Consider the following 17037-nt stretch of genomic DNA (forward strand, 5'->3'; position numbering starts at 1 on the left):
GGAGTGGTTTGGTCCCTTTGGTCATGGCTGAGAACTTTTCACACAGTTCACCTTTTAGAAAACTCTGATTTATTTTAAGTGAAGTAAATATGAAAAGGAATGCTGCATCTCATTTTAGCATTAAAACCCTGCTTGCTTTGTTTTGCATATATTTGAAAAAGAATTTTGCCTAAATGATATGTATAATGATCTGATAATAATCCAGTCGTATTATAGGACCCCTTGATCCAAAGAAGTGCAAAGCTTTTAAACAAACCACTTCTAAAAGCTATCACATTCTATTTCAGGCAGCATCAGAGAAGCCCTGACTTGGCAAGTCCCTCAAATTAACTTAATAGGCTGGATGACTTCCTAGGTTAGCTGAGGTGGGCCCCTTGGAGAGCCCTGCAAGTGTTTTATTAGGAAACGAAGGGCACACATAAAGGTTTGGTTATAATGTGTACTCTGGTATTATTCTTAATATACATTCACAGTCTATAAAACCAATGCTTTCTTCAGAGCCAATAGTGCTGTATGCTAGAAAGTAGATCAGTAGCAGCTCAAATAGATTCAGAATCCATAATGCTGACCCCATAACAATAACAAAATAGCCATGAAATTCAATCGTGACATGCCCAGTCATCGTAACACAAGCTCAGCAGCTTGACATTTTCAGCAGTAAAGTATCCAGGCTTCTGAAATATAAAAGAAATCCCAGTGGATTTTAGTCAGAACAGGGAAAACCTTTGTAGCTGTAAGAAGCTCGCTCATTTTCTTGCCTACTCATCCTGCTGCTGAGGAAATTGCTCCTTGGCTAGATTGTCTGATGATGAAGTAATCAATTTCTGGACACATAGAAAGCTGCTGTATATTTGAGCAGCAGGGCAAGAGTATACAATTATCTTCACTTCAAGCTTAACTTCTTCCAATGAATGTATGCAACATTTTTTGATGGATAAGTACTTTGTCCTAATACCCACATGTCAGGAATAATTAATATCTTTCAAAATGAAAACAAAGTTAATAATCTTGCCTTTTTCAGAACTGTCCCTTATTGGTTCTTTCTTCCAGTTCTCATTCAGGGCATCATCATCTCTGCTTTCAGAAGACAGTTTTGGTTCTGCTCAACATATAACCAATTGGTTTCTTGAGTGAATCATCTCATCTTAATTTGTTATTCTCTCAGACATGCTATGATATGCACAGTTGTGGTAAGAGGCACTGTTTGGATCAAGAGAACTTAATTTAGGATCCCCCCAAGCATGACAGGTGACTTACATGTTACCCAGATCTTTGCTTTGTCATTCCCTCATTGAACAGTAACAAAAATAGCCAAAAGTACCCTTAGTCAGGCTTCCAGGCTTTGATTTCTCTTCTAAGAGACATATTAGCAGGAAGAATTGTCATGCTTACTTGGTTCTAGGGCATTTCCTGAGTGTTTTACATTTATTTATATCAATTAATTACTGCAATAACCCTATGAGGTAGATAACTTTATTTTCATTTTGCAGATGTTGAGACTAAAACACAAAGAAATAAAGTCACTTGTAAGATCCAAACCCAGGAAAACTGTTCCCAGAGTCTGCTACATAGGTTGCTAAGTGGGTTTGTTAAAGTGTCTGTGAAATGAACAGACCCCACATCAATCTGTAAGATTCTAAAACCAACCCTAGAAAGTTCACAGTGGGCATCTATGTACCATGATCACAGCTGATGGGGAAGGATGTCGGAAGGGATTGAGATGACATAGAAACCACAGTATATCGTGAACTTCCAGGCAGTTATTAGAAAATAACTGGAACTTTGTGGTTTTGGAACATTTGAGACAAAATTAGGTGATCGAAAACTGGCACTTGAAAAAGTCATTGTCAAGTATTTCAAAGTTAAGTGTCCATTTGAGCCAGATGTCTGATGCTGGGAACAGCCAAGGGTTAGTTACAGGGCTTGTAATTTGTGGTAATGACGAGGAGCCTAACTAGATAGGAAGAACTTGTCACAGTTTCTTCTCTACTGGGCATGTCAGATCTTTTCAGGTCTCTTCTGGCTCCTGCTGGACAAAGGTTGTCTGGAGCCTCTGAATTTCATTTCCTGGAGACAGGAGGACAATGAGTATGCAACTGATTACTGGCATGGGGCTGAGCCTTGGATGGCTCATAAAAGGCTTGGGGAACCCTTTTGATGGAACACTGCTGAGTAGGCGTGAGTCTTCCAGGTGAAATCCAACTTGAAAAAACAGACAGTCACACTTGCTTTAAAATGAAAGTGAACATAGACCAAATGAACAATGAAGAAAAGACATTTACAGCCTCTCATCCCTCACTACAAGTTTCTCCTAATTGCTTTCCTCTAAAAATCCAAAGGAATTAATCTAACATTACACAAAAGAAAAAAACATGAAAGCAGAAGGGGTTTGAGAAGAGGTAAGGGGCCAGGGTGAGGAGAGACAAGAGGAAGAGACTATGATTATAACATGTTATAAACATCAATAAAAAGCCACAATTAAGCCCATGATGGGCGGTAGACTACAGTATATGTTCAAAACAGTTCAACGAATCTTAGAAAGCCATGCAATAGTCAAGCTAGCGGTGTTTTCTTTGGATATTTCTTTTAAAGGCTGAGATAGTTCTTTCTGCCATTTGGACTTAGCATGAAGGTGTAAATTTGATGTCAGCAGTCTGAATCTCAACTTTCCTTCAAGAAATTTAGTATGTTGGAAGAGCTGAGTGACTCATCACCTAGATTTAAATGTAGAAGCATTCATACAATGTCTAGATTTACGGCTCTGGAGGAACTGGAGAGTTGCCACAGGAGGCCTTCACTTCTGCATGGCCCTAATCTGGTGAAGGTTACCCACTTGTTTCATCACTGCCCATCCATTGTGTTTACAGAGCTCACCTGGGGACACAGTTCTTTGTGGTGTAGTGTTGTCCCAGGAACAACAGTTTAGAAGTTGCCCTGTCCTCTATGGACCATGTTGGTTACATCCCCTTCCTTTCCAGGACCTCTGTCTCCAGCTATGTTCTGGTTGTGACAACTGAAACTATTTCCGTTTTTGGATTTTGCTAAAGTCTCTGGGGCCTGGTTAGGAATGACAATGATCTCCAGTTAATAGACAATGATCTTCATTTGACTGGTTAATATCGGACATTCTTATATACTATTGTTGTCACCATTAGTTGAGCTTCATGCTTGGTAAAAGCTGACAAAGACTGCCAGTTCTGCTGTCCTGACATTCCTTTCAGGTGAACTTTTTGTTATCTTGGTCTAAAAGTATTGCATTATCAATTGGAAAGATTTTACAGGTCATCAACATTCTCATTTACAAGCAAGAACCCTGAGTCCTAAGACGGGGAATTGCCCAAGGTCACAGATCTAAAGCCTGGACTCAAATTCTCATCCTTACTTTGCCTTTTACCAAGCATCAGAGCTATGAAGAAAGATGTTAGCCTGATGCACAGGTGTCCTGGGGAGTATGTTTAATCCTATTTACTGCAGCTTCTTTTATGATGGACTTCACATGACTAGCTTTGTTAAAACAAAACCAAAATAAAACCTAACAAGTATTTTAATTCACTGATTACTCACACACTCTGTGTGTGTGTGTGTGTGTGTGTGTGTGTGTATGTGTGTTAGTCTCAGAGTTTGAATGACTTCCCACCTCCAACTTGCTCACCTTAAATCTGGAAAAAACATAAAAGACCTTTTACTCCCCTCTGTGTTAGTCTGTCAAAGTTTTAACCAAACTAGACATGCTTAGAAATATCCGTGCATTTTGAAGCATTTTAGAGGTGTGAGTGTGTGTGTGTATTTGCCCGCTGTGTGTGTGTGTGTGTGTGTGTGTGTGTGTGTGTGCATTTGAGCATGTGTTTTGGCACAGTGTGCAGGATTGTAATTTGAAAGGTTTGTAGGAAGTTGCTGCTTGCTTGTCTCAGGGACCACAAGTTAATAGGCAATGGCTTGATTAGCATAGATGTTTTCTATTTTAACACATGGCTGGGCTTTTCAAATTTTGATTTTTCAGAAAACATTCCCATGAAGGCATTGAACTTGAAGGGAGTGCTTGATCTTTTTTATAAGAGGCACTATGCTTACTTCTTGATCTGCCCTATGTATTCAATTTCAGGGCTTTGAGGTTGTAATTATTAAGGGATGGTGTTTATAAGCAAATTTTAGAGGTGCAGGCACCCATAAAGATCATGGAGTTCAATCATCTAGCCTTACAAATGAAGAAGGATACCATCCCTGTTTATCGGCTCATCTCTAGAGGAGGCTATGGGACAGACCCAGGCTCACTGCACACCGGGTGTCCTTTCCAGGGACCACACTGCTTCCTTTTTCTCTCTGTAGCCTTCTTCAGGCTATCAGAGAAGCTGCAAGGCATGAAACCCCCAAAACTGTCTCACTTTCCAGCTTTAGTTTTAAACCAGTGTCCTTGATAAACATCAACCTGACTGCAGTAAATAGACCCAATACTACTGATAGAAGTTCTCCAAGCAGATCTTTATTTAATTCCCTGTTTCCTAGGACCTTCATTCTTTCTAGCTAGTTATTAGACACTATCCTCTTGAGCTGTCTCTGTTTCTTAATTACTTTATTAATTGTAATCACGTAAATTGATCTCGTTGACATTCTAAATCTGACTCACCGAGGAAGAACATCTAATATTCACCAGCAATCACAGCAAACCCACTGTCTTACTATTTCCATTATGCAGACTGCTATCACTGAGAGCCAGATGTTTAGTGGCCTTGATTTTCATCATAATTAGAATATCTGCTTAGCCTTTCTTACTTACTTAGACACACAGGAGACTTATCAGTTCATTTCCATCCTGCCTTCACCTTTTTAATCTTAAAAACAGAAGGACACCCTTCTCTGCTCAGTTTTGGGACAATCTTTATTTGCAATTCAAAGCAATTATGGAGAAAACAAAAGAAGACAATTTTCAGTTCATCCAGAGACTTTTTTCTGTAACCCTAAATGCTAATGGCCTGATGCCTAATTTAAAAAATAATTTTAGTCACGTTTGTGAGTTTTTTTTCCTTCATGACAAGGGACAGCAGTGTAAGCCCTTCCTTTCTTCCCAGGTCTTACTTAACTATTATTGGGCAACAAGAGTAAATACAATCTAATGTGTCTGTTGGCAAGTATTTCATATATTGTTTTGTGTCTTTGTATTATAAGTGATTGATTACTAAGAAATTAGAGGCAATGACTTGCCTCTAATAAGAAAATTAGAGTTAGGTAATCCCCATGTGTATAGACTGGGGGGAAAGCAGTCCCAATTTCATGTTGAGCCTCTCCTCAGTCCTCACACCTTCAATGTGATTTTGTAGCTTAGGTTTTGGCTCAAATATTCCCTTCTTTTTAACTTCATTTCTATGTAACTTTTTTTGTTAAATACTTTCATATGCTTGAAGACACAGAATGAGACTGTTTTTTTTTTTCTGGGACGTCTTCATGAAACCTGTTTATAGTCAGTCTTTCCCATTAGTCTGTGTATCCCTTACTGCTGCATTCATTTTTTAAGTATTTCTTTTTACAGTGTGAGTTCTTCTAGTGCAGTGCACTGTCTAACTCACAGTAGATTTTCAGTAAATAGTAATGCGGCAGTTACATGACCGTCTGAGATTCCTTCAACCTTTATGATTTATGATTTTATACTTATAGTAGATTTTTAGTATTGATTCAAACATCAGAGTCCAATTGTTGTCCAATTAATGCTTGTCTCAGCCTGCCCCCAGATTCTCTCTGCTCTATCTTGGAAACAATTGAAGCAGGCTGAAAAAGAACCATCATCTTGTGCAATCTGGAAACAGTAAAGCATGCAATATATAATGAACAAGGCAATGATGATTGGGAAGTAACTAACATTAATTTTTATTCTTATTCCAGGTTTGACTTGGGATAAAGTTAATTGACTTAAAAAGCTCAACATTTAAAGAATAATAATGAAAATTATTATTTATAATAACACCAAAACCTACCCAAATTTTTGGTGAGGATTAAATAACATGATGTTTGTAAATTTGAGCTTACTGTAGCCCTTGGCAGGTAGAAACTCAACAAATTACAGTTGTTTTGGTCATTGTTACCACTGCATTAATCTCTAGAAGGCTTAGGCAAGAAGCTGTGTGCACTAACTGCTTTCTGGTAAACAAGGATCTCCTTCCTCAAAATTAAGTACAGTACAGTGATCCTCATCCAATCTACAGAACACAGAAAATTTAAAAAATAATATTTATTTATCTAGTATGTATGGGGGCATGCTCCAGTCAGTGTATGTGTCTGTGTATGTGAGTGTATGTATGTTTGTCTGTGTGTGTGCAAATGTGTGTATATGTGTATATGTGTGTGAGTATGTGAGTGTGTGTGTGCCTGTGTGTCTGAGTGTGTGAATGTGTGTTGAGTGTGTGCCTGTCTGTGAGTGTCTGTGTGTCTGTATTGTGTGAGAGTGAGTGTGTCTCTGTGTGTGTCTGTGTGTGTGAGTGCAAAAGTGTGTGTCTGTGTGTCTGAGTGTGTGAATGTGTGTCTTGTGTGACTGTGTGTGCCTATGAGAGTGTGTATGTGTCTGTGTGTGTGTCTGTGTGTGAGTGAGTGTGTCTGTGTGTGAGTATGTGTCTGTGAGTGTCTGTGTATTTGTATGCGTGTGAATGAGTGTGTGTCTGTGTGTGTGTCTGTATGCTGTATGTGTGTCTCTCTATGTGTGTCTGTGTGTGTGAGTGTGAAAGTGTGTATCTGTGTGTGTGAGTGTGTGTGTATCTATGTGTGTGTGAGTGTGTGTTTGTGTGTGTGAGTGTGTATGTCTGTGTGTGTCTATGTGTCCGTGTGTGAGTATGTGTGAGTGTGTATGTGAGTGTGTGAGTGTGCAAGGACAGCTTACAGGAATCAGTTATCTTCTTCTACTGCATGAATCTCTGCTTGAACTCTAGTCATTAGCCTTGGCATAGACACCTTTCCCTAGTGAGGCATCCCCAGAGCACAGAAATTCTTGTGAGGAGCCACATTCTTGGTTCCTCTAAGAATGGTAACTTAGTTCCACTATTTACCTAGGAGAGATATAAACTCATTAGGTACAAAGGTTGCCTTGTGATGATTGAAAACAATAGAGTGATCTCATAATCTGGCCCAATTTTAGTAAGATAGAAATGCAATTTTAAGCCATAACTAAGTTTTCATGACAATTAAGATCATCTTGTACTTGCACAAAATAAAAGAGAAGGTTTTGTTTCTACAGCTCTCCAGACTATTGTGTTTCTAAGGTAGAGGAAACAATTTTACATTGGAGACACCATTGATCTGGAGGACAGATTGACTCACTGGCTTACTCTGGGATAACTTGGGGCAGTCCTTCCTTATCCACAAACATTCTGATTCTTGAATGGGGATGAAATCTGTTGTATTGATTCAGTTATTTTCACAGTCTCAAATGACTCTCCATATGGGGAGGAGATTGAAAGTCACACAGGCCTACAGAAATCTTAGGTGTTGCTGGGTGATGTTTCTGCTTTACTGGCACGCTCCTTCCTCACCGTGACCTCACGAAGCCTTCTATAACAGCTCCACTAGTTTATAGTGAGGAAACTTACTTAATGCATAAACTGTGTGATCTGAGTCTGGTTGCTGTGTTTCTGAAGTGACACATTATCAGTCTTTTCATTAATCTACTGGTGGAGGAAAAAAATTGCAGGACTTCCAACAGCATCAAAAATCTTCTCTTCTCACTTAAGACTTGAGTTATATCCCACTCTGTGCCGGACTACACCTGCCAAAAACTAGCACTCTCAGCGATGGCCAGTATCTTCTGCTTCATTAACCTGGTTCTCCACTTACTGTACCTTTCTCTCACATCACAGGAACACGGAACAAAGCAAAGTGCATCCCTAGCCCCAAAGCCATCTCCAATTGTTAACTGTTCTTAAAAGAAAAATTAGTTTTCTTCAACGCAACCTCACTGGGTATACAAACCAAGTACAGGCCCCATGCCCCACAATAGATGGTCAACACAAAACAAACTCTATGGCATTTTTAGAGGTATTTTGTCTCATAAAGCTTTGTCTGACTTCTCTCTCTCTTTCTCTCTCTCTCTCTCTCTCTCTCTCTCTCTCTCTCTCTCTCTCTCTCTCTCTCTCTCTCTCTCTCTCTCCCCGTCCCTCCCCAGACTTTTGTTTGTGTATTACGGTTCCTGATTTTGTGTCTATGGAATTTCTGTGTATGCAGATATGTGTGCCCCTGTGTGTATATGTTTCCTGTGCTTTTTCTTCTCTCTTTTCTTCTGCTCATTTGTTTGCTTTTTCATCTTATTTTATAATCATATTTTCTTAGCGATTCCTATTATTTTTCTGATGGGAGAAAAGCAAGAGAGTGTGTGGACTTTCATAGGTGGGGAGGTGACAGAGAGCTGGGAAAAGCTGGGGAAGGCAGGTTCCAACAGGCAGAGGCTGTACATTTCTCTGGTGACCCTGAAAGAGTGTGAGCTTCCTGTCCGCTTTCCCTGGGAAGCATCACGAGAAGCAGCAAAGGCAGAGCTCACTACACTGCTGGTCTCCAGAAGGAGACCCCAGCAGCTCTAGCGTGCGAAGGGGCGGGCGCTGTCCATGCCTCGTAGTTTTGGTAGATCTTCAAAGATGCTCTTGCTGGCACTGAGCCTTTCTTGGTTTGTAGATAATTTTGCTGGTATTAGACATTGCCCACTTCTTCAAGGGTGTTTCTCTTTTTATTACATCGATCTCAGAATAAAAGGCTAACAGTCCTATTACCAGTTCATACTTTATGCAGAAATTTATGAAGCTGAATTCTGGAAGTGTAATTACTTTGGCAGATGTGTTCAAATATGTCCTGGAACTTGAACATTTCTACTTCTTAAAGACATGGTTTTAGCTGTTAAGAATGGGCTGGATGCTTCCTGAACATAACACTAGTAACACAGACACTGAGATCGACAACTAATAAATGGGACCTCCTCAAACTGAGGAGCTTCTGTAAGGCAAAAGACACAGTCAACAAGACAAAAAGGCAGCCCACAGAATGGGAAAAGATATTCACTAATCCCACATCTGACAGAGGGCTGATCTCCAAAATTTACAAAGAACTCAAGAAGCAAGACTCCAAAACACCAAATGATCCAATTAAAAAGTGGGCTACAGAACTAAATAGAAAAGTCTCAATAGAGGAGTCTAAAATGGCTGAGAGACACTTTAAAAAGTGCTCAACATCCTTAGCCATCAGGGAAATGCAAATCAAAACAACTCGAGATACCATCTTACTCCTATCAGAATGGCTAAAATCAAAAACACCAATGACAGTTTATGCTATAGAGGATGTGGAGAAAGGGGAACGCTCCTCCACTGCTGGTGGGAGTGCCAACTCGTACAGCCACTTTGGAAATCAGTATGGATATTCCTCAGAAAAATGGGAATCAGTCTACCACACAACCCAGTAATTCCAATCTTAGGCATACACCCAAAAGATCCAAATTCATACAACAAGGACGTCTGTTCCACTATATTCATAGCAGCATTATTTATAATAGCTAAAACCTGGAAGCAACCTAGATGCCCCTCAACTGGAGAGTAGATAGAGAAAATGTGGTACATTTACACAGTGGAGTACTACTCAGCAGAAAAAAAACAATGGAATCTTGAAATTTGCTGGCAAATAGACAGCACTAGAAGAAACCATCCTGAGTGAGGTAACCCAGTCACAAAAATAGTAACATGGTATGTACTCACTCATATATGGATTTTAGACATGGATTGGGGAGTGCCAGCCTACAATCCCACTCCCAGAGCGTCTGGGAGTCAGGGAAGACCCTAAGAGAGATATGCATGGTACCCCAGAAAAGGGAAATGAGGCAAGATCTCCTTAGCAGATTGGGATCATAAGGGGGGGAGAGTGAGCTCCAAAAAAGAGACAGAGAGAAGAGGAGGGGAGAGGAGGACATGGGGGAGCAGGAAGGTTGAGTAAGGGGAAGAATAGAGGAGAGCAGGATGAGAGATACCATAATAGATGGAGTCATTATAGGTTTGAGGAGTGATCTGGCACTAGTGAGATTTCCAGAGATCTACAAGGATGACACCAAACTAAGCAATAGTGGAGAAGCTACATTAATTGCCCTTCCCTGATAATGAGATTGATGACTACCTTATATGCCATCCTAGAGCCTTCATCCAATGACTGATGGAAGCAGAGGCAGACACCCACAGCTAAACACTGAAATGAACTCCTGGAACCCAGTTGTAGAGAGGGAGGAGTGATGAGCAAAGGGGTCAAGACCAGGCTGTAGAAACCCACAGAGGCCGCTGACCTGACAAGGGGGAGCTCTTGAAGCCCAGACTGATGGCTGAGAGACCAGCATGGGACTGATCCAGACCCCCTGAACATGGGTGTCGGTGAGGAGACCTCAGCAATCTCTGGGGCCTTGGGTAGTACATCAATATTCACCACAGTGTACGAATGAACTTTGGGAGCCCATTCCACATGGAGGGATGCTCTCTCAGCCTGAACTATTGGGGGAGGGGCCTAGACCCTGCCCTGAACGAAATGACAGATTCTGGAGGTCTCCCATGGAGGAATGGGAGTGGGATTGGTTGGGGGCTGGATAGCTGGGGGTGTGGGGGAGGAGGGGAGGAAGAGGGAACTGGGATTGACATGTGAAACAAGCTTGTTTCTAATTTAAATAATAAAACAATGGGCTGAACTTCACAGTGAATTACCCATTCTGGGTTTGTCCTTAGAGTCTTAGTTATTCCTTCCAAACATGGATGCATCGGAGAGATCTTGCCATGCCCCAAATGCTAGGACATCTGTTGTGTGAGTGCTGCATGCACTAAGCTAAGCTGTGTGCACTAGGCTGCTAGTATTTGGCATCTAGCATCTGCGGATTGCACTTCTCCTTTGCTAAGAACTTCCTAACCTTCTTCCCAAGGCTCCTTTTCCCTGGGCTGCACCCACAAGGAAGTGGGGGCTCAGTATACCTTTCTCTCTGTGGGTGCAAAGCAGCCATGCTGATTTTCTAAGGGATTCCACTAAATGAACAGTGCTCTAATTTTAGGTGTTTCTTCCTGGGCTAGAGATTGAACCTAGGGCCTGTCAGTACCCTCCCACTGGGTTGCATCCCCAGCTTGGGTTTGGGTTTTTAATTGGTATGTCTCAACAGCTCATCACTTCATATTTGCTCCCAAACCTTTCTATTAAAAAAAGAAAAGTTTTTGGCCTCAGTATCTAAAGAGGGCAATCAAAAATCATACTTTTTAGAGGTGCCAGTCACTCTATAAATGTCCTCCTGTGGTGACTCGAGGGACCCCCTTTCATTCAAAGTTAATTGAAACAGCATTCATTGAGAGTTGTGCAACCCTAGTTTTTGAATATTGATGATCCTCATGACTTCAAAGGCAGTATGTCTGGCATCTTGTATGCAGATCTCCAGTTTTCTGTGGGAATGGATCTTGGTTAAGGGTATATGGACCCTAGAGTGACCCTGTGAGAAAAGGTGAAGAACTCAGTTTAAACAAAGCAACAAACCAACAGCAGCAGCCACTTCTACACTCATCTTCCAAGCATTCCCTTTACTGCCTTTCAGGACTCTATTACAATAACAAAACAAGCAAAGTAGCCTTACAAGTTATCTACAACAATGGTTGTCAACACTTGCAAATCACGGATGCCTGCCTCATGAAGTAAAATTGTATATTTTCCATGTTCTATACTTTGCCTCTGAACTCAGACATTTTATAGAAAGCACCTGAAGATGCCCCGTTGAGGAACCATCTAGGATCCTATCACCTCAGTTTCACCATGGAAAAACGGGGAGATGAAGTGACTTTCCCCAGTCTGTAAAATATCTAACTATAAATTAGAGTGAGAGAAAAAGAGGGGCCCAAACCAGTTCACATGATTAGAATTCCAGTTCCATTTTTGTTCCCTGGAGTTGTGTGCCCCATTTTCTTTTTTGTGTACAGAATCTCACAGAAATAAAATAATAGAGAAGAGTTAACAGAGGGGAGTTACATGCCCCCATTTCTAAATTAACTAGAGGATCACACCAGTCGAAGCAGTGAACCTGTCCAGCTGTAGGCAAGATGGAGTTCTTCCAGTCATATTGTAGGTTCTGTAAACCAGCCTGTCCCTGCTTTCTGTGGCTCATTCTTCTGGCTCCTGTGTGCTCTCCTGTGTGCTTCTGTGTGCTCCTGTGTGCTCTCCAGCACCAATGCAGGCCTGACACCTTTGTTTCTGCTCTCCTTCTCCAGGAAGCTGCCTGCGAAAGGTCAGAATTCAAGGAAGTGATGTCGTTGACATTGAATATTTACTGAATCTTAAGTTTTCTCTGGGCAGTGAACCAAGTTATAATCCCTGCCCCATGGGTTTGGAGCAGAAATGTCACTGACTTGGAAGGCGTTTTTATCGCAGAGGTTACGACCTTGCCCAGCTGGATTTGTGTCTGCAGTCTTTGCTAAGCCTTTCTCTGTTGGTCATTCCGTGGAAGCCCCTGGCAGCTACTAACCAGCAGCCTCGTGAATGGCCTGAGTCAGGTGGCCTGGTCTCCTTGTAAGGAGGAAACGTGAACAGCGTGGATGTGTAAGCAAGAGATCAACACTTCTCCCAGAAGCCAGACAGCCAACAGTCCACATGGTCACATAGTGAGTTCCTCAGCCTCCAGTGCTGACTGGGAAGCTGACAATCTTGTGTATGCATGCTGGGCAATGTTCCCAGGAGGATTGTGCGTAAACTTAGATAATTGTGCCTGGGTAGTTGTCTTTAACTTGATGTATGACTTTTTTTCTTTTCTTTTCCCCATACTTTGCTTAATTCTAAATAGACAACTAGAATAGTTTGCTGTCAATAGTCAGGGAGAATAAAACAAGCACATGATGTGAAAGTCGTGAACTCTCAAAACCAGTTCACGTGCAGAGTATGTACCACCTTCTCGGAGTCTCTGCTCTTAGAGACCTGGGAACTGAGGTGTGCGTTCCCGCTTGAGGAAAGGGTGACACGTAGGAACTGAGGAATGGCCTGAGTCACACTCTGAGCTGCTGACACAAACTCCCGGATCCTGCTGGGCTGCCTCACCCCCTCCTTTACTGAGGCTGGTATTTGTGGTGAAGGGGTCTCTTCTAGTGTCAGTTCTGTTTCTGTAATAAAACACTGACCAAGAACAACTTTGGTGAGAAAGTTTATTTGGCCTTCAATCCCAGGGTCCGTAAGGTAGGAACTTGAAGGTAAGCCTGCCTGTACTTCTACATGGTACTACCTCTGACCAAGAGACTCACTCATACCCAGAAAGGCATGGCAAGCACCATAGGAGGTGCTGCTTCAGGGCTGGCAGGTGGCTTTCCGGGCCACCTTCTTCGGGTATTGTACTCCCACAATGGGCTCCTCAGCTGACATTCTCTTCTAGGAGAGTTCTAGGCTGTATCTAGTTGACAGTTAAAGCAAAGCAGGACAACAAACGGTCGTCCTCCATTCTCTGTCCTTGCATAGCTCTGTCTTGTGGTTTGGCCACTGTCTGCTCCTTCTGCAACAGCCCAATTATTTCCTTTTGACCACTGTCACTTGGCATGTTAACTCCTGCTTTGGTTGTCATTTGCCTTTCTACCCTGAAGGTCCTGGGGCTTGGTTTGCCAGTTTCATATGGGAAGCTCATGTCTTTTTATAGAGCCTCACCCACATTCTCTGATTCCATTAACATCCCATTAGCTAAGTGTATACCTCACCCCTGCCCCTCCTCCTTCCTCAGCATGAAGCAATGACCCAGTTAAACAGGGCTCTAGAGCTCAGGGCTCCCTGTCTGTGTCTGGACTATCAGAGCTCAGCAAGTGCTCAAGTTTCAGCGATCCATACAGGGCCTTCTGGCTAACTTGTTTGTCTTCGCAGTTGAAGAGCCCTGTGTTTAGAAAAGAGGCTTAAAACAAACAAAAACTGGCCTTGTTTTCCACCGATTTTTTTCTGGGTGATTAGGCACTGCCTGGCCTGCTGGGAGGCCTGGCTTACTTCCTCTTTGACTGGGGTCACGGATGAAATGGATGGGAGCCTATGGCCTTCTAGTTTTTTGATTCTGCTGTCTTCTTGGGCGATGCATAACTGAGATCAGCATCTGCCCAGCCCTGATCTGCAGCCTCCTAGTGTGAGGTGGAGCCAGGGACCAGATCCAAAGCTGAGGTGCCTTCCGGCCTTCCTCCTTCATCCTGAGGCGAGCTGTGGGTCAGCAGCTGAACAGCCCAAGCTCTCCATGGTGAGAAATCAGGGCAGTTTCTGTGTGAAACACAAATGAAATATCTGTGTGTGTGTGTGTGCATGCGCACATGCACGCATTTGCACATGCTCTTGTCTGTGTGTGGCTCTGATGGCTTGGCAGACTGCTGCCGGAGGAAACGCCTGTCAGTGAGAGAGGACAGTCTAAGGCTGTGGGGCTGAGCTGTGTGGCTGTAGGTGCAGCACTTTGCCCCTCTGTGTCTTGTTAATTCTTGTCTAAAAACTATGTGTGATGTCGGAGCCTCAACTATGAGGAATAGACAGGTCCCATCCAACAACAAGGTCCCATTCCCTGAATCTCAAGACTGGAATTTTAAACTTAATTTTCTGACTGTTAAGTTCTCCATACAGTCTTCACTGTTACCAATTTACTTTGTCAAGTTAAGAAAATTGATGTGTACTGGGCTAAAATCTTTTCCATATCAAACTATAAGACTTGCCATGTTGAGATTTTAAATCCAGATTAAAGCTCTCTCATGCAATGTCAGTATTGGTCATTTTTGAAGACCGAGGGCTTCACGGACTGACAGTCATTTCTGAAGGGCAGGTAGCCAGCGAACCTGGAGAGACTCCCTTCTTACCTGGTTACATCGCTTCTCAGTGTTTACCACTCAGGATAGACAGAATAGAGGCTCTTTTCTCAAGCCCTCTTCACTCTACTTATCCCCAGTACAACCGAGGCCTGGTTTCCATGACAACTCATGGCCCATCCCACTTCAGAGAACTGTCTTAGAGGGGCCTGATACTCACTACTGGGTTAGGGTTGGGCTAGGGTTAGGATTAAAGGGCAAGGACGAGAGGGTTAGGGTTAAATGGTTAGGGTTAGGGTTAGACACTAAGGGTTAAAGGGTTAGGGTTAGAGCGTTAGGGTTCGATGGTTAGGGTTAGAGAGCAAGGCTTAGGGTAGGGTTAGAGATGGGCTAGGGTTGGGGTTAGAGGACCAGGGTTAGAGGCTTAGGGTTGGCCTAGGATTCGGGTTAGATGGGTAGGGTCAGGGATACTGTTAGTGGGCAAGGGTTGGAGGGTTAGGATTAGGGTTGCTGTCACTGGCTGCTTTCTCTTACTACATAAAAGTCACACCCAGGGTCCTGTTACTCACTTCCTTCAACTTTAATACAAGTGTATGTCACCAGGTAGGTAAGAAACTGCTTGTAGAATCTTGATTAGGTAATGCTCTATACAGACCCTAGGAGGAAATTACCTCCCTGCAGTGCCAGCCACAAATCCACCCAGAATCACTAGTCTCTGTACTTTGGGTACAGTTTCAGGAGCTCTTCTGGGGCAGACTCTTCTGTATGAGGCAGCCGTGATAATAACAGTAATCTGAAAAAGGAATGTCAGCAAACACCCTGCTGTGGAGGCATTGGTGCCATTACCCCTTATTTTGTGTCTCCTTCACATCCCTCAGCATATGCCTTCAGGGACAGAAGACTTCATGTCCCTTATATTTCAGAGTAACCTCAGCTTTTCCTGCTAAGATCAGATTCACAGCCAGCCTCTGTCTTTAAACGCCAGGCTCCCCTTTGCTAGGGTGTTTGCCTTTCAGGGTTAGGGTTATTGGTTTCCCTTGAATTCAGTACCAAGAAACCTAGCCCTTTATTCTCTTGACAGTGTCCTACATCTTTTGTTTCATATACACATCATAAAGACTCACGTAGACTCAGCAAGACTGCTTCGAGTGCCGGTCATTTAGTCTGCAGCCTCTCCCGTCTAACTTACCTTGTAGGCCATCTGTACTCTTCAAACTGTAAACCAGGGGCTGTTGTGGAGCACAGTTCTGGGGCATTCACTGCTGGTTACAAAGCGTTACGCTCTTGGCTTACATCATTTGTCTCTGTCCCCTTTCCACCGTGGCTCCCCCTCCTCCACCCACTCGTGGTTTGGGGGTTGGTCCAGGTGTCCAGAAATATTGAGGTATTTCTTCTCAATAATGACAATCTTCTTGGGTGAACTTATCCACATCCAGCCTTTCAACTACTATTTGTATGTCAATGACACTGTCATTAACACCTAGCCCACCCCTCAGCTGATCTCCAGACCCAACAATTCCATCTCCTCCTAGGTATTTTTCTTTCAGGATATTCTCCACATATTTGGGCTCTGTTTCTCAAAGTCTAGAAGTAGCACGTAGGTCCCTCCCACTTCGGTCTCTAATGGTATGTTTCATCTTCAGTCATCTGTTACCTTTTATTCCAGCAATCCAAGTGTACAATGTTACACTTTCTCCCTCACCTGTGTAGGAAACTGACCCTCAGCTCCTCTTCCCTCTTCTCTGTCTCTCCCAGTCATTCCTTCCACTCCGTTCTCACCATCCATACGCCGACTCTGGCTGGGACCACTGTAACAACCGCCTAGCTGTCCCAGCCTTCTGGATTTGCTTCCCTGCATCCCCATCATGCTAGAGCTGATGGACAATACCTGTCTAGATCCATTCAGAGTCTTCCAGGGAAAATTCTACTCCTTTTCTAGTATCCACTATCCCATTCCATAAGCGCCAAGTCCGGCTGCTTTGTAGCTTCCCTGTGACTGAAGTTACACTCAGCCAGTAGCATTCTGTCCTTACTGGTCTTCGCTTCCTCTTTTGCTAATATGCATGTTTAGCTGTGAAGACTTTGTTGGTGTTATGTTTCAAGTTCCTTCTACAATATTTATTAGAGTCTTTATGCTTGGGTCCATATAAAAGACAGTTAAATACCCAGTTTAGTGTCTTATTTCTCAACACAATCAGAAGGAGTATTGGGTATGCATACAGCATTCATGTGCACCTTGTGATTAAAAATTTGTGAAGCATTGTAGATTTTCACACCA

General features: G+C 42.7%; 1 long non-coding RNA gene across 2 annotated transcripts; it reads right to left on the reverse strand.

The window, feature by feature from the left end:
* Positions 1-10423: 10423 nt before the first annotated feature.
* LOC110339506 lies at positions 10424-16755 on the reverse strand. 2 transcript variants are annotated; one of them, XR_002381580.2, is made up of 3 exons: positions 15949-16755; positions 12041-12235; positions 10424-11458 (listed from the first exon to the last, which is right to left on the reverse strand). It is a non-coding gene; the product is annotated as an uncharacterized LOC110339506 (long non-coding RNA). The 2 variants fall into 2 exon arrangements; XR_005869890.1 differs by having other exon boundaries at positions 12024-12235.
* Positions 16756-17037: the final 282 nt, after the last annotated feature.

The sequence above is a fragment of the Mesocricetus auratus genome, unplaced genomic scaffold (assembly GCF_017639785.1).
Source record: "Mesocricetus auratus isolate SY011 unplaced genomic scaffold, BCM_Maur_2.0 Super-Scaffold_100020, whole genome shotgun sequence".
Lineage (NCBI taxonomy): Eukaryota > Metazoa > Chordata > Mammalia > Rodentia > Cricetidae > Mesocricetus > Mesocricetus auratus.